Below are 26,150 nucleotides of genomic sequence, written 5' to 3'. Positions count from 1 at the left end.
ACAATCTGTTTGAAGCTGCTCAGAAGCTTTACATGCCTAGTATGGGACCCCGGAGGCTATTGGCATTCCAAGCACTGGTGGAGATTTTTGGACGAATTTAAACATAAACCGCCATAGCAGGAAGCTCCTACAATGTCCAACTTAAGGACTTGAACTAAAAGTGCTAGGTGGGAGACAACCCACCATGGTATGGTCGCTTCTTTTTCAATTTATTTCTTGTTAATTGCTTTCATTTTTATTTCCTTTTCATTTTACTTCATTGAACCTGGAATCATGCATAGCATTCATGTTAATCATTGCATTCTGCATTTATCATACATATAAAAAAAGGGGATGCACGACGCGACCGCATGCCCCATGCGATCGCGTCATATGGCGAAAACACTATCCACGCGACCGCGTCATCCACGCGGCCGCGTGACCTGGAGATCGGCGTAAACATCCAACGTCCAGAAAGTTAGGCTGGAATCGTGCGGCCCTTGTGCGTTTTGCACAAATTGGCCCACGCGATCGCATGCCCCATGCGATCGCGTCACTTGCACAATACCAATCCCACGCGACCGCGTGAGCGATGCGATCGCGTTGCATGGATTGCACATCACCCCAGAAGGAGACAGAGAGTTGCGCTGAAACGGTGCTGGAGTCATGCGTTTAGCACAATTTCCAGCGACGCGATCGCGCGACCCACGCGATCGCGTCATCCCCTCTTCCACCCCTTTCATGCGATCGCGCGACCCACGCGATCGCGTCACCCCATTATCACCCCCACCACGCGACTGCGTCCCCCACGCGATCGCGTGGATTTGAAAATATAACCCTCCAGCCACGCGAACCCTATCAGTCGCACAGCCCCCAACCCTCTTCTCCCTTTCTTCTTCTTCTTCTCCCAACCACCACCCAGCCACCACCAAGCAACCACCCACCCACCACCGGAAACCATCGACCACCCACCGCCGTCGCCCGCCCCCAGCCGCACCCAACCCCTTCTTCTTTCTTCCTCTTTCTTCTTCCTCCCTCCTCCTCCGCCACTGCCCACCTCACACCGCCGCACCCAACCCAGCCGCGCCCCCTCCGCCACCCACACGCAACCCCCTCCCTTCCTCTATCAAGTACCCTAAACCCTATCCCCATTACCCCCTTCTCCACTGCCCCCTCAGCCGCCACCGCGCCGCTGTACCCCTCCACCGCGCCGGACGCCGCCGCAGCCACCACCCAGCCGCTTTCTTACCCCGTTCTACTCCTCACGCCTACCAGGTTCTGATGAACGCCGCCTTTCTGTCCTTTGCAGTTATTTTACAATTTTTTTCTGTTTCTGTTCATAATTAGGATAGATAGATATGCATGCTGTAGTGGATTTTTAGGTTGTTAGGTAGCTTAGGCTGTGGTTAGTGGATCTAGGTCTGTTTACTTGCACTGTTCATGCTTCTATTTTATCAAAACTGCAATTCTGCTATTCCTGTGACCTTGTTCATATGCTGTGATTTCCTGCATTTGCTGCTTGTTACTCTGAATTTTTCTGTTTCTATTAATTATAGGTAACTGCAGCAAGTTTTTTTAATTCATATGAACTGCCTTGTTTGCTATTTATTTTCCGGGACAATCCAACTTTAGCCGGAATGCTGCCCAAATTTTTTTGAATTATTTTCATTCATGTTTTGGTTTGGCAATTTGAACTCTGTTGTCTTCTGCTTTACCCACACCATTTCATGAATGCTATGGCAGACTTTCTTATCCTATTTGATTTCCTGGTTTATAAACTGCATCTGTGATATTCTGATTCCAATTCTTGCTTTCTTTATATCTGTTCGAATCAGCATCTACTTGTTTTTCTTGTTTGGTTATGAGTCACTATAGTTCCTACCTGTGAATCCTTGTTACATGAAATATTTTCTTTATGCCACTTACCTTAACCCACATTTTACTGCTTTACTAATTTTAATTTACTAACTCCTCTTTCAACTTCTAACCATACTAACCTTTTCAAAATCTCTTTTCTGATTTTTTTCACTTTCCTCTAACTTTCTAACCATGGCATAATGACAATTTTTCTATTTAACTTGAATTCTGATACATTTTGGATTGTAAATTCTTCCTTTCCAAATTTTAAACTACTAAACAATCCTTAATGCACATTTACTTGACTCATTTACCTCATTCTAATTCTTCTTTGCCGCTTTGAGTTTTCTTTGTTTAATTGCCTATTTGCTTCCCTATTTTTATCCATATCCTGGTTTCCCATTTTTCAGGATGTCTACCTCACAAAGGAAAGGAAAAGGCAAGGCTACTGGCAAGCGCAAGAGAGGAGATTCCTCCCAGTCCATCATTGCCCTCATGCATGATTTCTCATGGCGGGAGAAGAACTCTACACAGCAAGAAAAAGCTGACCAGCTGCTCCCTACAAATGATTCAATAAAATTTGCAAACCGGTACTGTGAGCTGAAGTATCCGGCATTTGCAAACTCCAGGAATCTATACCTGGAGAGAACTCTGAAGATTTCAGAAGCACTTCAGCAGTACACCACTGAGCAAATCAAGCAAAGAGGCTGGTTCTTTCTGGAGAGAACACTGACAGAGGTCAATGCATCTTGGGTCCGGGAATTCTACTGCAACTACTACATCACCACCCTAGATGCAGTAAACCTGAGAGGAAAACAAATTCTAGTCACTGAGGAAGCCATAGAGGACATTCTCCAGCTCCCAGCCAAGTCCGATAAGCCTGATGGTTATTCAAAGGCTGAGGAGGACATGCGCCTGATGCAGTTTGATTGGGATGCTGTAAAGGCACGGATAGCTCTCGACCCGACTGTTCCTTGGGAGATGGGTCAGGACACCACCATGCCTAGAGGGATCAAGAGGGCGTATGTAAATGATGAGGCTCGATTATGGCACCAGATCTTGAGCAATTATGTGATGCCGAGTACTCATGAGACGGAGATCTCAGCTGCTATGATCACCCTTGTAAGACCCAGTTAATTAACGGCTAATTAACCCATAAATGAGAATTTATTCTAGAAAGCCAAAAATGTTATTTTTATGGCTAAATGTGATAGAGGAGATTGAGACGAGAATTTCGGTACCAATTTTATAGAAATCGGACCAAGATTGGACCAAACGGGCCAAACCGGTCCAACCGGACCCAAAGTGGGCCCTTGGCCCAACTAAACTAAACCAAAATCCTAGTTTTCAGCACTCTCTCTCCTCACAACACACTAAACACGCTGAAAATGGAGGCTATGGAGGGAAGAACACTCTCTCAAGTTCTTTCTCTCACTTGATCTTCAAACCACCATAACTTTTGATCTAGAGCTCCGATTGCCGCTCCGTTTGCGGCCACGCGTTCACCGCGGAGAGATCTACAAAACCCATACAATTAATCTTGAGGTAAGCCACATTTTACTGTTCGAAATTCCAGCCCTTGATTTCGAGTTTCATGAGTAAAAATGTTGAGATTTTGGGTTCTTTGATGTTATAGGACCCAACTCTCTTGAAGGAGAAGGTTAATCTTGTCTCCTTGGACCTTGGGTGTGGTAAGATTCTCAACCCTAGTGTAATTTGTTGTTCTATGAGGTTTGGGCATTGAGATGTTGTGTATGGGTATGATGATTGTGGCTTAGGTTGTGTATATGTGAATATTGGAGCTTGATTGGTGATTTTGGAAAGCTTGGAAGAGGGTTTTGTGTGATAAAATCTGTTCTTGGAGGTGTTGATACCTTGAGAGCTTGTGGACAAGTGGTTTGGAAGTGCTCCGGTTGAGCTTGGGAAATTGGCTAAGGTATGGTTTCGGTTTCCCGTATCTAATATGTAATGTGGTAGGAAATACTTAGGCTAGAGGCCCTAAGGTAGGCATTGAATTGATGATGTTGTGGAATGGTTGAGATATATGATGTGATCATATGTGTGCTTATGAATATTGATGCCTTGATTGTGTGATATGTGAGAAAATGCATGTTGTGATATATGCTTGATGAATGATTGAGGTTGAATTGATGGGTGGTGCCATATTGTTGGTGAGTATGATGATTATGTATAATGATGGTTGATTAGAAATTGATATTATTAGAAATTGGGATGAGAAGGATGTATGACATAATATTGTGTTTATCCTTTGGCCTTTTGATTGAGAAGTGTTAAAATGGTTGGAGGTAGTTTTGAGAATTTTGGTAAAATGTCAATGCGTGAGTTGAGGATGGCTTGTTGTTGAATTTGGTACACTTTGATTGATTTCAAAGAAAAGGGATGAAATTGGCATGTTTTAATTGATTTTTAAAAGAGTTGAAAGTGGCTTGTTTTGAAAATGGCACTTTGTGGTTTTGAATGAAAATATGGTTTTTGGGCATACTTTGACGGGACATAACTTGGACTACGGATCTTTGATTTGTGCCAAATCTGTTTAGAAATGAAATTGGATCCGGGATGTCTATGCCGTTCGAAGAACGGGTGAAAAATGATTTAAAATGAGAGAGTTATGACCGTCGGAAGATTGGGGGTTGAATCTGTGAATTCTGCAGCTTTTAACTTAGAAAATTTTTAGCAGAATGACCCCTCGCGCGTAGGCGCACTTGGCGCGTATGCGCCGTTCTTCGAGAAAGCAGCATCCACGCGTGCGCGTGGAGTGCGCGTACGCGTGGCCCTGTTTTCATCCCAAAGTTGATTTTTGAGTTTTAAAAGCCAAACTTCATACTTCTAAGCCTCCGATCTCACCACTTATGTCTTAAATCATTATGATATGCCTAGCATGAGGAAAAGGGCTAGTGAATGTGGTAACTTGCGAGTGAAGCAAGGGAAAAATGAATGATCCATGAGGATCAAAGATGATTATGTGAGATGTGGAGGATGGCGGTGGAAGTGCTTGTTATGCCATGGGCCGAATGACCGTAATTGTTAATGAATTGGCTGGTTATGGATTTAACTGTGAGCCGGATGGCTGGATTATGCCGTGTGGCGGCGGAGCCATGTTTATGGCTAAGTATAAATGCATATATGCTGTTGAATGAATTGTGAATGTTTGCACTTCCACCATTGGAGATGAGGGTTTCCCTAGGTAGTAGCAATGGCTAGCCACCATGTGCTCCAGGTTGAGACTCGAAGCTCTGTTAACCCAATGTCGTAAGTGTGGCCGGGCACTGTGAAAGGCCCGGATGAGCTCGCCCCCATAAATATTCACCAGTGATGGTGATGGATAAATATTCACCAGTGAGGGTGATGGATATGGATCATGATTATGATCAAGTTTATGATGAGTATAACTCGAGTTGGGGATGCACGACAGAGGGACAGTCCAATGGTTAGCTACCAGGACTTGTCGGGTTGGCTCTATAACCGACAGATGATATCATCAGCCACTAGGGACATGCATGCATCATAAGTATACTACATGAATTGTTTGAGATTGCCTATTGACTGCATATTACTTGCTAATTGCCTAAATGCCTTATCTGTTCCTATTTGTAAATCTCTTGTCTGATATAACTGTGTTTGCTATATTATACTCCTGCTGGTGGTTGGGAGGTCTGAAGGAATTGGAAAGGGAAGTATTAGTTAGAATGAAGGATCTTTAGTCAGTTGCCACTTACGGTTTAGCTTGTTTATAAGCTTTGATATTACCTGGAGGAAGTTCTAGGATTGCCTTCGGCTTTCCTCTATTATTATGTATTATATATGTGGAAGCTGTTACCGTACTGGGGACCTCTGGTTCTCACCCATGCGGATTTTGTGGTTTTCAGATGCAGGACGCGAGGCTTCTCGTTGAGGCATGCTGGAGACTTCTGGATTAGCGAAGATCCTTTGTTCTTGGGACTCTGTTGGTTTATATATCTTGTTTAGATACTTTTATCTCCATTAAATAATACAAACTGTGATGACTCCTTCTAGAGGGGATTTTGGAGAATAGGTTGTATGTATTTGTGTCCCTTTGGGTTTCCTTTGGGGTTTCCTTATTTTATTATATGTATATATTGCTATGCTCGGACCGGTTCTCTTCGCAGCCGGATTTTGAGTCTTGATATTCTTGTTTTTGACACTCTTTATATATATGACCTCGCGTTAGCTTATCCCGGTTCGTTACATTATCGATCGGAGTGTTGCGCGTTCGAGTTACGGTTTTTGTTTACCCCCTTTTTCTACAAAGGCTCCTAGTTATAATCAATTATTCATACTACTATACGTACTAAATTTTTGTTTTAGAGGTCGTAATACCTTGCCATCTCTGAATTATGACTTAAGCATAAGACTTTGTATGGTAGGGTGTTACATTATGGTATCAGAGCAGTTCGTTCCTGTAGAGCCTGAGGAATGGACTGACTATGCTTCTGTGCATTCTCTGTGTGTGTGTTATGTGCTACTAGTATATCTGCTTGATATAATTGGCATAAACGTTCATGAGCATGCATTTGGGACTTTGAAGCACTAGACTTCCGATATTGAGACTGATCAACTTAATATTGATTGTTTGGTGTGTATAGGAACCAGATGGCGTCTCGTGGACGCGGTAGAGGCCGTGGGAGAGGACATACGAATGCTCGTGCACCGGAGACTAATCCTAATGACCCGGTGAACTTTATGACTGCGTTGGAGAACATGGCTGCTGCTATGCAAGCCACTGCTGAGGCTCTTGGTCAACAGATGAACAACCATGGTAATGACGGAGGTGGAGTTCAGGGTCCGATGACACTGGCGAACTTTTTGAAGGTTAATCCACCGAAGTTCAAGGGAACTACTAGCCCGACTGAAGCCGATATGTGGTTTCAAGCCATGGAACGAGCACTGCAAGCGCAGGTGGTACCTGAAGGGCAGCGTGTAGAGTTCGCTACCTATTTGCTCATTGGGGAAGCGTCGCATTGGTGGCAAGGAATCCGACGCCTCCTGCAGCAGGGTGATGATTATATCACCTGGAATGTCTTCCAAGAGGAGTTCTATAAGAAGTACTTTCCGACTTCTGCTAGGACGGCCAAGGAGCTTGAATTGTTGTAGCTGAAGCAGGGTACTATGTCCGTATCTGAGTATACTGACAAGTTTGAGGAGCTGTTCAGATTCTCTCGTATGTGTCAAGGGACTCCGGTGGAATATGAGGAATGGAAGTGTGTTAAGTACGAAGGAGGACTCCGGAGCGATATTTTCAGTTCAGTGGGACCAATGGAGATTAGGACTTTCTCCGAGTTGGTGAACAAGTGTAGGGTTGCTGAAGAGTGTGTGAAGAGGGCAACCGCTGAGAAAGGAAGTCACAAAGGATCATTTTTACAGAACCGAGGGAAGAGCTTTGCACCTAGAGGTCCGCCTTTCAAGAGGGGAGGTTCTTTTAGGAGGCCCAACAACAACTACTCCCAAGGGAAAAGGTTTGGGAAGCAGCCTCAGAATGATAAAGCTTGTACTAGGTGTGGGAGTCACCATCCGGGAGTACCATGCAAGGCCGGATGGGGTTTGTGCTACAATTGTGGAAAGGCGGGGCATAAAGCCGCAAGTTGTCCAGAGAAGCAAAAGCAAGGTGCTGGGAAAGCACAACAGACTGGTCGGGTGTTCACCACCTCAGCTGTGGGTGCAGAGGGATCCGAGACACTCATTCGAGGTAACTGTGAAATGGCTGGTCAAACTTTAAATGCTTTATTTGATTCGGGAGCATCGCATTCATTCATTGCATTTGAGAAAGCCCATGAGTTAGGGTTGAAGATCGTAACCATAGGTTATGACTTAAAAGTGTATAATGCTACCCATGAAGCCATGGTAACTAGACTAGGATACCCGAAAGTTTCGTTTAGGTTCAAGCAGCGTGATTTTGTCCATAATCTAATCTGTTTACCGATGATCGGTCTTGATCTTATCTTGGGATTGGACTGGTTATCCGAAAACCATGTCCTGCTTGATTATTCTACCAAGTCGATGTACTTTATGCCGGAGGATACAGAAGGGCCGGTTGTGGTGAATAATTATTACTTGAATTCAATGATGGTGAACTGTTCTGGAACCGAATGTCAAGGTATCCTGTTGTTAACCGCGGGTGTTTCGGGTGATGATCAAAGGTTGAATCAGATTCCGGTAGTGTGTGAGTTTCCGGAAGTGTTTTCCGATGATATTGAGGAATTTCCACCTAATCGAGAGGTCGAGTTTGCTATTGAATTGGTGCCTGGGGCGGGACCAATCTCAAGTGCTCCTTATAGGATGTCACCGTTAGAGATGGCCGAGCTAAAGTCTCAGTTAGAGGAATTGTTGGGTAAGAACTTTATCCGACCAAGTGTTTCCCCGTGTGGTGCTCCAGTGTTACTAGTAAAGAAGAAAAATGGAAGTATGCGACTCTGTGTGGATTACAGGCAGCTGAACAAGGTCACCATAAAGAATAAGTACCCATTGCCGAGGATTGATGATCTCATGGATCAGTTACAAGGAGCTGGGGTTTTCTCTAAGATCGATTTGCGATCCGGTTATCACCAGATAAGGGTGAGGGGTGAGGATATCCCTAAGACCGCTTTCAGGACTCGTTATGGTCATTACGAGTACACTGTAATGTCCTTTGGGTTGACGAACGCTCCTGCAGTATTCATGGATTACATGAATAGAGTGTTCCGTCCGTTTCTGGATAAATTCGTGGTTGTCTTCATTGACGATATACTAATTTACTCCAAGACTGAAGAAGAGCATGCGGAACACTTGCGGACCGTGTTGCAGATTTTAAAGGAGAAGAAACTCTATGCGAAACTGTCTAAGTGTGAGTTTTGGAAGAGTGAGGTGAAGTTTTTGGGTCACGTGGTGAGTAAGAAGGGAATAGCCGTAGATCCAACCAAGGTAGAAGCTGTGATGGATTGGAAGCAACCAACCACAGTAACTGAGATAAGGAGTTTTCTGGGTTTAGCTGGCTATTACCGAAGGTTCATCAAAGGCTTTTCGCAATTAGCTTTGCCGTTGACAAAGTTAACTCGCAAAGACACTCCGTTTGTTTGGACTCCTGAGTGCGAGGAGAGCTTTCAGACATTGAAGAAAAAGTTGACCACTGCACCTGTGTTAGTGTTACCTGAGCCGAACGAGCCTTTTGAGGTGTACTGTGATGCATCGTTAAAGGGCCTAGGGTGCGTGCTGATGCAGCATCATAATGTGGTGGCGTATGCCTCGCGACAGTTGAGACCTCACGAAGTTAGTTATCCTACGCACGATTTGGAACTCGCTGCGGTTGTGTTTGCCTTGAAGGTGTGGAGGCATTATCTCTATGGGGTTAAGTTCCAAGTCTTCTCCGATCACAAGAGCTTGAAATACCTCTTTGATCAGAAAGAGCTTAATATGAGGCAAAGGAGGTGGATGGAATTGTTGAAAGACTATGACTTTGAGTTAAATTACCATCCTGGAAAGGCGAATATAGTGGCGGATGCGTTAAGTCGGAAGTCGTTATATGCGTCTTGGATGATGCTTCAAGAGGAGAAGTTGCTCAAGGGATTCGAGAGTCTAAAAATTGGTGCTCGAGAAGTATCTGGAACCTTGTGTTTGAGCCGATTAGAAATCTCGAGTGACTTTAAGTCCGAACTCCTAAAGGCTCATGAAAATGATGAAGCGTTATGGAAGGTGTTACCGGCTATCGAGCAAGGAAAACAGTGGAGAGTGTCGGAAGAAAAAGATGGGTTATGGAGATTCAAGGGTAGGATCATTGTGCCGGATGTTGGCACTTTGAGGCAAGATATCTTAAAGGAGGCACACAAAAGCGGATTCTCCATTCACCCGGGGAGTACTAAGATGTACCATGATTTAAAGGCGATGTTTTGGTGGCCGGGTATGAAGAATGATGTGGCGGAATATGTTTCAAAGTGCTTAACTTGTCAAAAGGTAAAGATTGAACATCAAAGACCTTCCGGGATGTTGCAACCCTTAGAGGTTCCGCAATGGAAGTGGGAAAGTATTGCAATGGACTTTGTGTCGGGATTGCCAAGGACTAGGACTGGTTTTGATGCTATCTGGGTGATCGTGGACCGACTGACGAAGTCAGCTCACTTTTTACCCGTTCGGATGACTTACACCCTTGAGGAGCTAGCTCGGTTATACATAAAGGAGATTGTGAGACTCCATGGTGTACCTGCTACTATAATCTCTGATAGAGATCCTCGTTTCACTTCGAGGTTCTGGGGTGCATTTCAGAAAGCTTTTGGAACTCGATTAAGCTTGAGTACAACGTACCATCCTCAAACAGACGGTCAATCCGAGAGGACGATCCAAACACTAGAGGATATGTTGAGTGCTTGTGTTTTGGACCAATCGGCAAGTTGGGATCGGTATATGCCGTTAGTAGAGTTTGCATACAATAATAGTTACCATGCGAGCATCAGAATGGCTCCGTATGAGGCTTTGTATGGGAGAAAATGTCAATCTCCACTATGTTGGTATGAAGCTGGAGAGAAAGGCTTGTTGGGGCCGGAAATGATAGCTGAGACCACTGAACAAGTCAAGAAAATCCGAGATAGGATGCTTACGGCGCAGAGTCGTCAAAAGAGTTACGCCGATCAAAGGCGGAAGCCCTTAGAATTTGAGGCAGGAGATCATGTTTTCCTGAAAGTTACTCCGACCACAGGAGTAGGTAGAGCGATTAAAGCAAAGAAGTTGAATCCTCGATACATTGGTCCATTTCAGATCCTGGAGAGGATTGGGCCGGTGGCGTATCGGGTGGCTCTACCACCCCATCTTTCAAACCTGCACGACGTATTTCACGTGTCGCAGCTTCGAAAGTACACTCCTGATGCTAGCCATGTGTTAGAACCCGAATCGGTTCAGTTAAGAGAAGATTTGACGCTTCCAGTGGCTCCAGTCAGAATTGATGATACTAGTATCAAACGACTGCGTGGAAAAGAGGTTTCATTAGTCAAAGTGGCTTGGAGTCGAGGCGGTGTTGAGGAACACACTTGGGAACTTGAGTCGGAGATGCGAATGGATTATCCGCACTTATTCTCAGGTAATTGCATTTGAATTTTGTGGGCAAAATTCCCAATTAGGTGGGTAGAATGTAAGACCCAGTTAATTAACGGCTAATTAACCCATAAATGAGAATTTATTCTAGAAAGCCAAAAATGTTATTTTTATGGCTAAATGTGATAGAGGAGATTGAGACGAGAATTTCGGTACCAATTTTATAGAAATCGGACCAAGATTGGACCAAACGGGCCAAACCGGTCCAACCGGACCCAAAGTGGGCCCTTGGCCCAACTAAACTAAACCAAAACCCTAGTTTTCAGCACTCTCTCTCCTCACAACACACTAAACACGCTGAAAATGGAGGCTATGGAGGGAAGAACACTCTCTCAAGTTCTTTCTCTCACTTGATCTTCAAACCACCATAACTTTTGATCTAGAGCTCCGATTGCCGCTCCGTTTGCGGCCACGCGTTCACCGCGGAGAGATCTACAAAATCCATACAATTAATCTTGAGGTAAGCCACGTTTTACTGTTCGAAATTCCAGCCCTTGATTTCGAGTTTCATGAGTAAAAATGTTGAGATTTTGGGTTCTTTGATGTTATAGGACCCAACTCTCTTGAAGGAGAAGGTTAATCTTGTCTTCTTGGACCTTGGGTGTGGTAAGATTCTCAACCCTAGTGTAATTTGTTGTTCTATGAGGTTTGGGCATTGAGATGTTGTGTATGGGTATGATGATTGTGGCTTAGGTTGTGTATATGTGAATATTGGAGCTTGATTGGTGATTTTGGAAAGCTTGGAAGAGGGTTTTGTGTGATAAAATCTGTTCTTGGAGGTGTTGATACCTTGAGAGCTTGTGGACAAGTGGTTTGGAAGTGCTCCGGTTGAGCTTGGGAAATTGGCTAAGGTATGGTTTCGGTTTCCCGTATCTAATATGTAATGTGGTAGGAAATACTTAGGCTAGAGGCCCTAAGATAGGCATTGAATTGATGATGTTGTGGAATGGTTGAGATATATGATGTGATCATATGTGTGATTATGAATATTGATGCCTTGATTGTGTGATATGTGAGAAAATGCATGTTGTGATATATGCTTGATGAATGATTGAGGTTGAATTGATGGGTGGTGCCATATTGTTGGTGAGTATGATGATTATGTATAATGATGGTTGATTGGAAATTGATATTGTTAGAAATTGGGATGAGAAGGATGTATGACATAATATTGTGTTTATCCTTTGGCCTTTTGATTGAGAAGTGTTAAAATGGTTGGAGGTAGTTTTGAGAATTTTGGTAAAATGTCAATGCGTGAGTTGAGGATGGCTTGTTGTTGAATTTGGTACACTTTGATTGATTTCAAAGAAAAGGGATGAAATTGGCATGTTTTAATTGATTTTTAAAAGAGTTGAAAGTGGCTTGTTTTGAAAATGGCACTTTGTGGTTTTGAATGAAAATATGGTTTTTGGGTATACTTTGACGGGACATAACTTGGACTACGGATCTTTGATTTGTGCCAAATCTGTTTAGAAATGAAATTGGATCCGGGATGTCCATGCCGTTCGAAGAACGGGTGAAAAATGATTTAAAATGAGAGAGTTATGACCGTCGGAAGATTGGGGGTTGAATCTGTGAATTCTGCAGCTTTTAACTTAGAAAATTTTTAGCAGAATGACCCCTCGCGCGTAGGCGCACTTGGCGCGTATGCGCCGTTCTTCGAGAAAGCATCATCCACGCGTGCGCGTGGAGTGCGCGTACGCGTGGCCCTGTTTTCATCCCAAAGTTGATTTTTGAGTTTTAAAAGCCAAACTTCATACTTCTAAGCCTCCGATCTCACCACTTATGTCTTAAATCATTATGATATGCCTAGCATGAGGAAAAGGGCTAGTGAATGTGGTAACTTGCGAGTGAAGCAAGGGAAAAATGAATGATCCATGAGGATCAAAGATGATTATGTGAGATGTGGAGGATGGCGGTGGAAGTGGTTGTTATGCCATGGGCCGAATGGCCGTAATTGTTAATGAATTGGCTGGTTATGGATTTAACTGTGAGCCGGATGGCTGGATTATGCCGTGTGGCGGCGGAGCCATGTTTATGGCTAAGTATAAATGCATATATGCTGTTGAATGAATTGTGAATGTTTGCACTTCCACCATTGGAGATGAGGGTTTCCCTGGGTAGTAGCAGTGGCTAGCCACCATGTGCTCCAGGTTGAGACTCGAAGCTCTGTTAACCCAATGTCGTAAGTGTGGCCGGGCACTGTGAAAGGCCCGGATGAGCTCGCCCCCATAAATATTCACCAGTGATGGTGATGGATAAATATTCACCAGTGAGGGTGATGGATATGGATCATGATTATGATCAAGTTTATGATGAGTATAACTCGAGTTGGGGATGCACGACAGAGGGACAGTCCAATGGTTAGCTACCAGGACTTGTCGGGTTGGCTCTATAACCGACAGATGATATCCTCAGCCACTAGGGACAGGCATGCATCATAAGCATACTACATGAATTGTTTGAGATTGCCTATTGACTGCATATTACTTGCTAATTGCCTAAATGCCTTATCTGTTCCTATTTGTAAATCTCTTGTCTGATATAACTGTGTTTGCTATATTATACTCCTGCTGGTGGTTGGGAGGTCTGAAGGAATTGGAAAGGGAAGTATTAGTTAGAATGAAGGATCTTTAGTCAGTTGCCACTTATGGTTTAGCTTGTTTATAAGCTTTGATATTACCTGGAGGAAGTTCTAGGATTGCCTTCGGCTTTCCTCTATTATTATGTATTATATATGTGGAAGCTGTTACCGTACTGGGGACCTCTGGTTCTCACCCATGCGGATTTTGTGGTTTTCAGATGCAGGACGCGAGGCTTCTCGTTGAGGCATGCTGGAGACTTCTGGATTAGCGAAGATCCTTTGTTCTTGGGACTCTGTTGGTTTATATATCTTGTTTAGATACTTTTATCTCCATTAAATAATACAAACTGTGATGACTCCTTCTAGAGGGGATTTTGGAGAATAGGTTGTATGTATTTGTGTCCCTTTGGGTTTCCTTTGGGGTTTCCTTATTTTATTATATGTATATATTGCTATGCTCGGACCGGTTCTCTTCGCAGCCGGATTTTGAGTCTTGATATTCTTGTTTTTGACACTCTTTATATATATGACCTCGCGTTAGCTTATCCCGGTTCGTTACGTTATCGATCGGAGTGTTGCGCGTTCGAGTTACGGTTTTTGTTTACCCCCTTTTTCTACAAAGGCTCCTAGTTATAATCAATTATTCATACTACTATACGTACTAAATTTTTGTTTTAGAGGTCGTAATACCTTGCCATCTCTGAATTATGACTTAAGCATAAGACTTTGTATGGTAGGGTGTTACAACCCTCCTATGGTATGTGCTGGAGGGTAAGGACCTTTATCTACCACGCTTTATCCAGCATTATATGGCCAGGGTCCATGTCCGAGGCACCCTCCCTTTTCCGTATCTGGTTACACAGCTAGGCCGTCGAGCTGACGTGCCATGGGAGGATGCCGATGAGAGACCACCAGCGGCGGACTGCAGGAAGATCATTCCTTACAACAGGAACTTCCTAGCTTTGGGCTACAGACCACCACCCTTCACTGCTACTGATGAGACAGCCCCACCGTCTGCTGGACTCTCTTCATCCACAGCTGCCACTGCTACCCCTGCTGCTACCACTGCACCTCCACCTGCCTCTGAGCCTGTATACCGCCTCGTGCACCGCCTATTCCGACAGCTTGATCAGATGGAGTGCCATAACCGGCGCCGGTATGAGAGATTGGAGCGTCGCAGCCAGCGACGGTATTCGCATCTGAAGCTGATGATCCGACAGGGTGGTGACATCCCCTCCGAGCCCGACACACCATCAAAGCCATCAGAGGAGGAGGAGGATGAGCACGAGGAGGAGACTCACTTCCAGGAGGAGACCCATCAGCAGGCAGCCACGGAGCAGGCTGCCCCACATCAGGAGGTTACGCATCAGATAGAGGCTGCAGATCCGGAGATCCCAATCCAGTCAGCACCGCCTCTACAGCAGCCAGACCCTCAGCCCACCACCACCACAGAGCCTCCAGCTACCATCCCTACCAGTGATAACACCCTTTCACACCCGGCTTGACTGAGCATCAGGGACGATGCTTCATTTTAAGTGTGGGGAGGTCGCCATCTCTGGCGTTTTATTTTGGTGAACCACTACATCTCTTTTTTTCTTTTATTTTGGATATTTTTCTGTATTTTTCTTTTTACTGTTATTTTCTGAGTACTTATACATTGCTGCTCTTATGTATTTTTACTCTATTTTTGCATTTTGCATTTTTAATTCATATTTTTAGTTATTTAGTTTAGTTGGCAATTCTGACTTATTAGTGGATTTTCATTAGTATAGTTTACCCTTTTTAGCATAAGATAGCATAGTTTAAATTGAAAAATATAAAAAGGAAGTAAACTAGGAAATTGAACATAACAGATTTAAATCTATAAACCTTGTATATATAGCATTACATCATATAGTTAAGTTGACAACATTTCATCAAGGAGGAACATTAAAACTTTAAAGGCTACCCTAAATAATTTTTTTATGAGAATAATGGGAATTTTTAACTAAACCTGCATAACATATATGAATGATATATGATGCTTGAGTTAGAGAACACACAGCCTGTGAGTCTTGAGCTTAATTGTATGGTTGCATTCAAACCATAATTTCATTCCTGTGTGTTTCGTTTCTTTTTATTCTGATGTTCTTTACTTTGCTTTAATCTATATGTCCAATTATAGAATATAGATACATGCCAAAAGAATGATTGAGGCCGTCATTTGATTTTAGCTCACTTACCCCAAAATAACCCACCTTTCACATCACCCTTGTTAGCCCCCTTGAGCCTTTAAATCCCTTTTATTCTATTTAGCCACACTACTAGCCTTAAGCAGAAAAACAAAATAAAATCCCAAGTTGAATCCTTGGTTAGCTTAAGATAGAAAATTATAAATAGATTAAAATGTGGGAAACCTATTGGGAACATGGATGATAGAAATAAAAAGGTAGAAAAGTTAAAAGAAATAAAATAAAATTTGGGAAGCATGCTCATGAGAAATAAAAGTGATTCAATTACCATGTGTATTAAAAAAAAGGAGTTATTTTTCAGCATTCAATAAAAGAGGATACAAAAGAATTCCTCAATGCAAAATAAAGCAATGCACATGGGATAAAAATAAAATTGAGACATGAGCATGTAACAACAAGTGGGATAATATGGGAAAATTGGTAAAGAAGTTTTGTTCTACTAAATATGTATGTTAGGTGAGATCTTAGTCTAATTAAGGATTCACTTATTAGCTCACTTAGCCTTATACATATATCCTTACCTTTACCTTGGCCCCATTACAACCTTAATTAAGGACCTCATGACTTTTGGTATGACTGTACTCTATAATTGTTGATTGGTTAGATGAAGAACAAAGTTATAGAAAGTAAGAATAAAAAGAAAAGTAGAGTGAATAAACCCAATAAACACTGAGTGACTAGAGGGTAAACACAAAATCCAGTAAGGGTTCAATAACTCATCAACATATATCTGTGCTTAATTTACTAATTGTTTTGCAAGTTTGTACAATATTTTTATTTCCCATCTCATTTGCTAAAATGCTTTATTAATTAAGGGTTGGCTATATATGACTCCTTGAGAATGTGAATTAACTTGACTACATGTAAGCTTTATACATGAGTAGATAAATTGGAATTACATGACTTATTTAGGTAGATGCATTTAGAATAGGTTGCATTGCATAACATTCCACCACTTTAACCTGACCTTATTCTTTACCTTGGATTTAGCATGAGGACATGCTATTGTTTAAGTGTGGGGAGGTTGATAAACCCATATTTCATGAGTTATTTTGTGCTTAGTTTGAGTGATTTATTCAATCCTTCACCCACTTATTCATATTAATTGCATGGTTTTACTTTCCCTTCCTTATTATGTGATGTATGTAAAAAAATATGTTTCCTAAGCTTTAAAATTAATTATTTTAATTACCTTTATTTCCATTCGATGCCGTGATTAGTGTGTTGAGTAGTTTCAGATTTTCTAAGGCAGAATGATTTAAATGATGGAAAAGGGAACGTACAAAAATGGAAGAAAAGTGCGAAACGGAGTTTTGCAGAAACTGGTATCCACGCGATCGCATGGACGACGCGATCGCGTGCCAGAAGCGAAGAAGCAGCGACGCGGCCGCATGACTAACGCGACCGCGCGCCTTAAGTAGAACGCATACGACGCGGACGCGTGACTGACGCGACCGCATGGCAAGGAAAAACTCCAGACGACGCAACCACGTGACCCACGCGGACGCGTGACAGAGGCCACGTATCAGAATTTACAGATTACGCCCCCAGCGATTTCTGAAGCCCTTTTGGCCCAGATCCAAGTACAGAATACACAGACTAGAGGCTATAAAGTGGGGGAATACATCCATTCATAGAGAGCTCGCCAATTTTCACTTTCCATGATTTAGATTTAGTTTGAGAGGGAGATTCTCTCCTCTCTCTCTTAGGATTAGGATTAGGATTTAGGACTTCTCTTAGTTTTTAAGAGTGACTCTCGATCCAGGTTTAATATTTACTTTAATTCATGTTTCTATGCTACTTTCACTTTAATGCTTTTATTCGTATCTATAAATGTTGCCAACTTGACTTATGAACCCTTTTCCATGTTATGATTTGAATTAATGATTATTTGAGGTATTTCAGTTATTGATTGCTCTCTCTTTAGTTTGTGTTACCATTGCTTTCCATCTAAGGATATTTTTATTCCAGCAATTTTACTTTTTCCCCTTTTGGTCTTGGTTAAGAAATCAGTAACTCAACATTATCAAACTCAACATAACTGATAATCGCTATCTTGCTAATTGAACTGAACTTCAATAATCCCAACTTTTTCTTAGGAATTAAATAGGATTCGAAGGTCAAACTAATTAGTCCCTTGACTTTCCTTTGCTTTAGTAAAGGTTAACTAAGAGGAATTTAGATTCAACTTTCATTATTGTTGAGAGAGATAACTAAGTTGGACTTCTAATTTCTCTTACCTTGCCAAAAGTTGCTTTACAGTATTTATTTATTTCAATTGCCATCTACTTTACTTGTCATTTAAATCACTTGCTTCTCACCTTCTAAACCCCGATTACAACCTTTATAGCCAATAATAAGAACATACTTCCCTGCCGTTCTTTGAGAAGACGACCCGATGTTTGAATACTCGGTTAACAATTTTAAAAGGGGTTTGTTACTTGTGATACCCAAAACGTTTGTACGAAGGAATTTTTGTTGGTTTAGAGACTATACCTACAACACGACTGTTTTTATGAACTTCTTTACTGGCAAAAATCCTAACGTCACTGATATTCTCACAAAACCCCTTGCTACTGCTACTGCGTTTGAAAGGCTGAAAGCCAAATTTCGAGTGTATCTAAGACCCACTTCAAGTTTGAAGGGCTGGGGGGGGGAGTAGTTATGTAACAGGGCAACAAAGTTGTGGTCCAAGTTAGCTAGAGTTGATTATCAGGGTTTGTTAAGTTAGTTAGGAGTTGTATTATAAATAGATAGCCTGGAGTTAATTATACAGTGAGCCCGAGTATTCTATAGTTCAATTCTACAGGTGTGAATTCAATATACTCTCTTTCTTTCTTTTTGTTCTCTCTTAAGTTTTTTGATTTATCCTTTTCAAATTTCTATTAAAAAACATTAGAGATCGGATTTTTATTTTGACATTTTTATGTACTTTCTAAAGGGTTATCTAAATATTGTTACAAAATTTTGGATCAAATGCATAAAAAATTTGTTGAAAACAAAAGTAGTTTGTAACTTATAAAAAAATAATAATATTTTTGGTTATTTTTATCGTATTTTATAGATATTTTTTCATTATCAAAAGTTAAATTTATTTCTGTTGGCATTTTAAAAATTTGGATGCAATTTTGATGATTTATCTAATATTGTATATAAAGTTACATTAAAAAATAATTTACCAAATTACATACAAAATAAATACTAATTCGGTACCTAAAAGATTCAAGTGCTGACAAAATAGTATCTAAAAGATATTATCGACAAAATAGTCCTTAAATGATTTTAAAATCTGACAAAAGTGACCGTTGGCTATTTGACTCTGTTTTCATTGACGAAGAATGCTGAATTGACAAAAAAATTGATGAAATCCCTACTTTACCATTGGTTCTACTGTCATTCTCTCTCTTTCTATCAATAGGCCAAGCTCGTCTATTTTTTGGAGAAAAGATTAAAACTTTAGCAACTAATTGATAATTAAAATTTATGAACCAATTTATTTATCCATAATCACTCATAGAAATCCCAAGAATAGGGAGGTGGGTAAGAAGAAAAATGGAAGCAGCATTAAAAGCTCACTCGAACTGCACCATAGCATCTCTTTCGTCAACGAAGAAGACCTCCATCTCCAAGAACACCATCACCACAACGAATAAGATAAGAAGAAGAACACAAATATCATATCCCAACCTCAGAGAATGTCATGCGACAGAAACAAAGAGAACCCCCAAGAGAAGCAGAAAGATAGTGACATAAGGGAGAGCCTTGTTGCGACAAAGTGGTAGCCTCCATAGAAGAAGCTTTGGGCACTGCAATGTTCTTCTTCAGATGTTTGGTTCTCATGGTCTCATGGAATCTCTTTTCTTCTAGATTTGTCTTTTTCATTTCTTATCTGTAAAAAATTCATTCTTATCATTATTGATGAAGAATAAGATGATGATGAAGTTGTGTGATGAGAAGTTAGAGTGATGGCAGAATTAGGATAGAGTGAAAGGTTGGTGATAGTGGAAATTGGAAGAAGGGAAAAGGAGGAAGGGGTTGGGAGAGGATGGGATTAGGGTTTGACTAAGGGTAAACTAGGGATTTTTTTTTGTCAGTGGATTGAACAACCCCAATCCTAAGTACACACAACACACCCACACACTCCTCACATATTTTTATCACATTTTTCCTCAATTACATTCTCTAGGGTTTAAACCCTAGACCTTGAGGTGGGGAGGGAGGAGAAATGCCATTAGAGTCAAAGCTCATTAGCGTTTTTCGGGTACTAATTTAATATTAACCTCTATTTTTTTTATCATACACACAGTCACACACGCATCACAATCCAACTATTGCTGAGAGTTGAACCTGGTGTGGTAGGTAAATAGTTTTGCCACTAATCCACAACTTTTTTTGTTCGTGGGCTCAAGCCCTATAAAATACCAGACCCGACCAGAAACCCGAACCCTCCCAGCCCTACCCACCCAGGATCCAACCCACAACCCATCTGAATCAAACCTCCATCTTTTCTCTCGTTGTTGCCATTATGAGAAACAGATCTCCATGGCCACCCAATAATGTCACAACCGTCATGGATGCCCGCCTCTCCCTTCTTTCTTTCTTCATCGGCGAAAGCAAACATGCCCGAGTTGGTAAGACGTAATCCAAGTCTCTTTCTGGTCTGAAATCAGCTCCTTGTTCACTGATCTCTCCACCAGTTTCTACTACTACTCACCTACAGCCGTCGCTGATTCCGTAATCGTTTTTCATTCTTATGCTGCACGCTTGGCACTTCTCTGGTTCCACTGTAGCTCCTCTGTGACTACTCAGCCACCACTCTCTTCCTATCTCTCCACGCCCGTCCTCAAACGGTTATGGAGAAAACACCACGAAGGAATTCCTTTTGCTGTTGCTTTGTTGAGTTCGGTATTTTGCTGTTGTTGCTTTAGAGAATCGTGCTTAAATCAATTTTATTTTTTCATTTATTTTCCTTATATATATATATATATATATATATACTACTTGTAAAGGTTGGGTTTGTATAGGTTGAACTTGTACTTGTAAAGAAGGATCTTGTAAAGGTTCAGAATCCATTTGTAAAGATCTAAGGACTTGTATTCTTGATTGTATATCATAAAATCGTATCATATTTTGCACATGAAGATAATTCATTCTTCTAACATGGTGAATGCGTTTATTCTTAATGCTTTTCCTAACAGTTTTTACTGATTTTATGGTTTTAATATGTTATAACAACTTTTTGTTCTTGATTATTTTCTTATTTATCTTCTTTATTTATTTTCCTATTTTTCTTCTTATTGCCATTACTCTTATTTTCATGTTTCTTCTAACTAGCTTTAAGGATTTAAGCCTTTTATGAAACTTTTTCATGTTATAAGAATAGAAATAACAATGAAAAAAAAGAAAGATAGTAGACTTACAAAGATAGACTTGTACTCTTATTGCTTATAAAGTTGATACAATTCTTGAATATGATTACAAATATTTGGAGAATATATGGAGTAAGAAGATATGAGAATAGAGAGGTTTCTTGAGCTTTCAAGTTTTTTATGATCTTGAATGAATGAGGCCTTTGGTATTTATAGACCCCAAATGATTACTGTTCGGGTACTATTTGCCGACAGTACTGTTTGCTTTTACTGTTTGCCGACATTTACTGTTTTGCCGACAGTTACTGTTTACTTTTACTGTTTGCCGACATTTACTGTTTACTTTTTACTTTTTACTTTTACTCTTTTTTTTTACTGAGATCATTTTTCTTTATGATTGGACTTTTACATTATTTTCATATATAGTTCTTACTACATTTGAAATGGATCTTGAGAGTCTTGATAATAATGAGCTGGACTGGATTGTACCTCTTCGTCTTCTCCAAGAGGTACTGTTCGTATTGCTTGTAGAGAGTTTTGGATATCTTACTCTGAGGTTGCCACTGCTAGGGCTGTCATAATTTGTCGCTTCTGCGCTAAGAATTGGGTCTCTTTTTTATAAGCTATTTGTTCATTGGTGGTGCTTGAGGCTGTTATTGCTGGACGCTTTTGTGATGTTGTTAACCATTGATCAATAGATCCTTTTCTTAGCAGATTTATATCATATTTGTTCCACCACTTTATTTTTATTATTCTTACCAAATATTGTATGCTTGGACATTCTTCATATGCTGCTGAATCATATTCCCAAGTCATAATCCAGCTTATTCCCATAGCGGCTATAAATTAAATGAATTTATACTCTTGTAGAAATGATGACTTGCTTTTAAAATATTCATACGCCATGCTGGCTTCTTTTGGGAAGAAGGCTTCTATTGGTCCAAAATTATGGAACCATGATTGGAACCACTTAGGAAATTATAATGATATCCCCTTTCTGAACCATATGAACCAAGAATGGGAACTTGGTGATAGGAATAAAATATGATTCCATGCTTCTTGGTAGTCATAATAGGTATAGCTCTGAGGTTCAAATTTCAAAGAGAAGCTTTTAGACTGATATGGGGGTAATTCCCACTCTTGTAGAGATAATATTTTTATGATTTTTATTTTTGAATAAAATGGCTGTTTGGTATTGGAATCTCTATAATGTGTCAACTCAATAGATCCGGTGTCTACTAATATGAATTCATAGAATTTTTGGAATTTTTTTGGGTTAATAGGAATGTAATGAAAAGTATTTGGGAAAATAGTCTTGTATAGGGTTTCTATCTTTTTTGAACCACTCTTTTTCAATGGTTAATATTTTAATAGGATTGGATTTTTCATAGTAAAGAAACTATTCTTTCAAGGGTTGAGTGTTATAGAGATCTGATGGTTGCAATAATGTGAATTTATTATTAGTAGTAATTAAAGAGCTCTTAGAAGGTGATGATGATGATGATGCTTTTACAACCTGTGACATGGTCATAGGTCTTAATGATAATGGCTTTGCTGGTACAGGAGTAATAGGTAATTTTGTTTCTTTTATTTGGTCAAAAGGTTGATTATAATCTTCACTGGACGCTGGTTTTTGATCCATTTTTTTCCTGCAAAAATCCTCTAGTAAGAAAGTCAGGGAGTGAATTTAGTTCTCCTTTTATATGTTCAATAGTAAAATCAAAGCATGAAAGAATAGATTGCCATCTTGCAAATATTTGTTTTGAAACCAGATTTTTGACATCATTTTCTAAAATATTTGGGGCTGCTTTATAATCAGTTCTTATTAAAAATATTTTGTTAAATAAATCTTTTTGAAATTTTGAAACACATAATACTATGGCAAATATTTCTTTTTTGAATGTTGGATAATTCTTTTGAGCTTGGTTCCAAATTCCTTAATGATATTTTACTATTTGTTCTTTCGAGCTATTAGGAGGTATTTGTTTAAGAATTCCTCCATATCCTAATTCTGATGCATCTGTTTCTACAATTAATTTAACCCATAGATCTAGTATACTTATAAAGGTATTTCTTTTATTGCATTTTTTATCTTTATTATTATAGAAGTCATTTCTTTTGTCCATGGAGGTGGATTTTTTCTTAATCTCTTATAAAGAGGCTCGCATGTGACCCTTATTCCAAGTAAGAATTCTGCAACATAATTTAAACATCCCAAAAGTCTTTGTAGTTGTTTTTTGTCAGTTATTTCATTTGGAAATTTATCTACAAATTCAATGGCTCTTTTAATAGGTAATATAGTTCCTTGATAAATCTCATACTCTAAAAACCTTACTTTACTTTAGTTATAAAAATTTTTATTTTCTTTTCTAATAAAACTAATCCTTGCTCTTTTATAATATCCATACATTTTTCTAGATGATATATATGTTGCTTTATTCCTTTTGAGTATATTAATACGTCATCAAGATATACTATGGTAAATTCTATTTGCGGGTAAAATATATTATTCATTATTTCTTGGAATTTGCTTGGAATATTTTTTAATCTTTAGGGCATTACATTCCATTCATAATGTCCAAGGGGTACTATAAAAGCTGTTTTATATCTATCTTTTTTTTTTACTGCAATCTGATAATATCCTGATTTTACATCAAATTTTGAAAAGATATTTGCTTTATTTAATCTTTTAATTAAATCACTTTTATTTGGTAAGGGATACCTAATCCATTTTAATACTTTGTTTAGAGGTTTATAGTTGATAACTAACTTTGGAGCACCTCTTTCTATTTTAGATGCTTTCATCACATAGAAGCCTGTACAGCTCCAGGGTGATTTCGAAGGTCTTATTAGTCCCTTATCCATATATTCTTGTATTTCTTTTTTACAATATTCTAGATACTCTTTATTCATATGTATTGATTTTGTCTTAGTTGGTATATTTTTTCATTAAACCCATCTTCATATGGTAAAGATATCTCATGTAATTTTCTATGCTAAAAAGCTATGGGATTTAGACTACATAATTCTTCCTTAATTTTTTTTTCAATTGCTTTTATTTTATTTTGTATTTTTGGAGTTTGTAATTGCTCTTCTATTCTTTTATATATAACCTCTTGGTTTAAATAATTAATTTGGTTTGTCTTTCTTTCTATAATATTAATTTGGAGTAGTAGGTGTTGTAAAATTTTCTTTTGGTTTAAATAGTTAACTGACTTTGTTTCTTTTTCCATAACATTAAATTCTGTAGATAGGTGTTGTAACATATTAAGCTCATGTTGCTTTGGTCTAGTGAAAAATTTAAAATGAACAGGATGATTGGGGATTCGTGTACAAGTTATTCCGTCGATGTCGATATTAAAGGGATATAATAATAAAGTAAAAGAATTTCCTAATATAACTTGATGAGATATATTTCTTACCAAAAAGAATGTAGTGGCAAATCATACTCTATTTTTACAAATTTTTGCTTTAGACAATTTATAATCTATAGTCATTCTGTCATTTTCTGCCATTAGAACTCTTTCTGCAGTTTTTTCATAATATTTTGTAGGTATTAATCCTTCTTGTATACAATTGACATCAACTCCTGAATCTACCATAGCTATGAAATCAAATTTTTCTTCTCCTACTATCAAGGTTATCGTAGTGAACCACTTTTGGCTTACTAATAAAGTTAGTATATTTATGTAATTTTCTATACCCATGTTAATATAATTCTCGGGATTTATTATGTTACTAGTCTCCTCTATTTTCCTAACATTATTTTGCAAAGTTTGTTCTTGGATTTTTATTATGTTTTCTCCTTCTATTTTTAGTAATCTATAATCCATATTAATATTTTGTTGTTTCAGTTCTGAAACTTCTCTTTTTAATTTTTTTATTTCTTCTTTAAGAGAATTAAGAGAGACTTTTTCTTGTGGATTTTTAAATCGGTTATAGATTTCTTTTATTTTTATTGGTCTTATTTCTTGTTTATTTTCTTTTTCTTTTTTAACTAACTCAGCTAATTGTTTTATGAACTCATCTCTTAATGGAGTATCCTCTAACTTATCTATTATTTTTACTAGTGTAGAAGTTTGTTCTCTAGTCAAAATATTTACAGCTTTTTCACAATTTCTACAGTTACATAATCCTATTTCTAAACAATTATTCTCTTCCTCTTTTCTACTATTTTCTTCTGAGCTTTCTTCTTCTGACATAAGGTCTAATTGTTGTATAAAATAATCTTCAGTTTCAGAAGAGTCTTCATAAATTGACTCTTCTTCTAATTCTGAGTTGATTAATATGGCTGTCAGAGCGTGTTTAATCTCTTTATTTTCTATTTTATTTATCTTTTGTTCTGTTGTATATTTATTAGCGTAATGTCCTTGCTTTTTACATTTTCAACATGTTACTTATTTTTTCTTATTAGAAGATTTAGGTTTTTCTTTAGGATTTTTATAGGCTTTTCTATAATGTTTCTGTTCATAATAAAGGAGTTTGTCTATATTATGTTTAGGTTTTTTATAAAAATTTTTCTTTTTAATTTTATGCTGTCCACTGGGTGCTTTTTCTAGAGTTATTCCATATTGATAACAGAACGTGTCAAGTTCTCTTTTTTCCGTGATACTTTCTTGTTTTATTTTCTGTTGTATCTTGGTATATGTACATACTTCTATACCTGTTTGTACTATTATATTATGCAATTGTCCAAAGGTTAATGATTTATAGGGAATCTGGGTCTCAAACTGTGTTTGTAGTTTTTGTAATACTTTTTAGAGAATAACTTTGGTAAAGCTGCTACGAATCTTTCTTTCCAGAAAGGTGCATGTGCATCATCTCTTATCATAATTTTTGACATAAAGACATATTTATACCATCTATAATCAGATATGGTTGGACATCTTAAATTCATTAATTGGGTTCCTATTCTATCTTTAAAAGTACTTGGATCTTATACAAAGTTCTTAATAATGGTATATATTAATGTGGATGTAGCATCTGGTGACTGATCTTCTTGTTTAATACTATTAATAATTAATTCTTTTTCTTGGA

Source organism: Arachis hypogaea, chromosome 11, assembly GCF_003086295.3.
Source record: "Arachis hypogaea cultivar Tifrunner chromosome 11, arahy.Tifrunner.gnm2.J5K5, whole genome shotgun sequence".
In the NCBI taxonomy this organism is placed as follows: Eukaryota; Viridiplantae; Streptophyta; class Magnoliopsida; order Fabales; family Fabaceae; genus Arachis; species Arachis hypogaea.
This window is presented reverse-complemented; position numbering follows the sequence as displayed.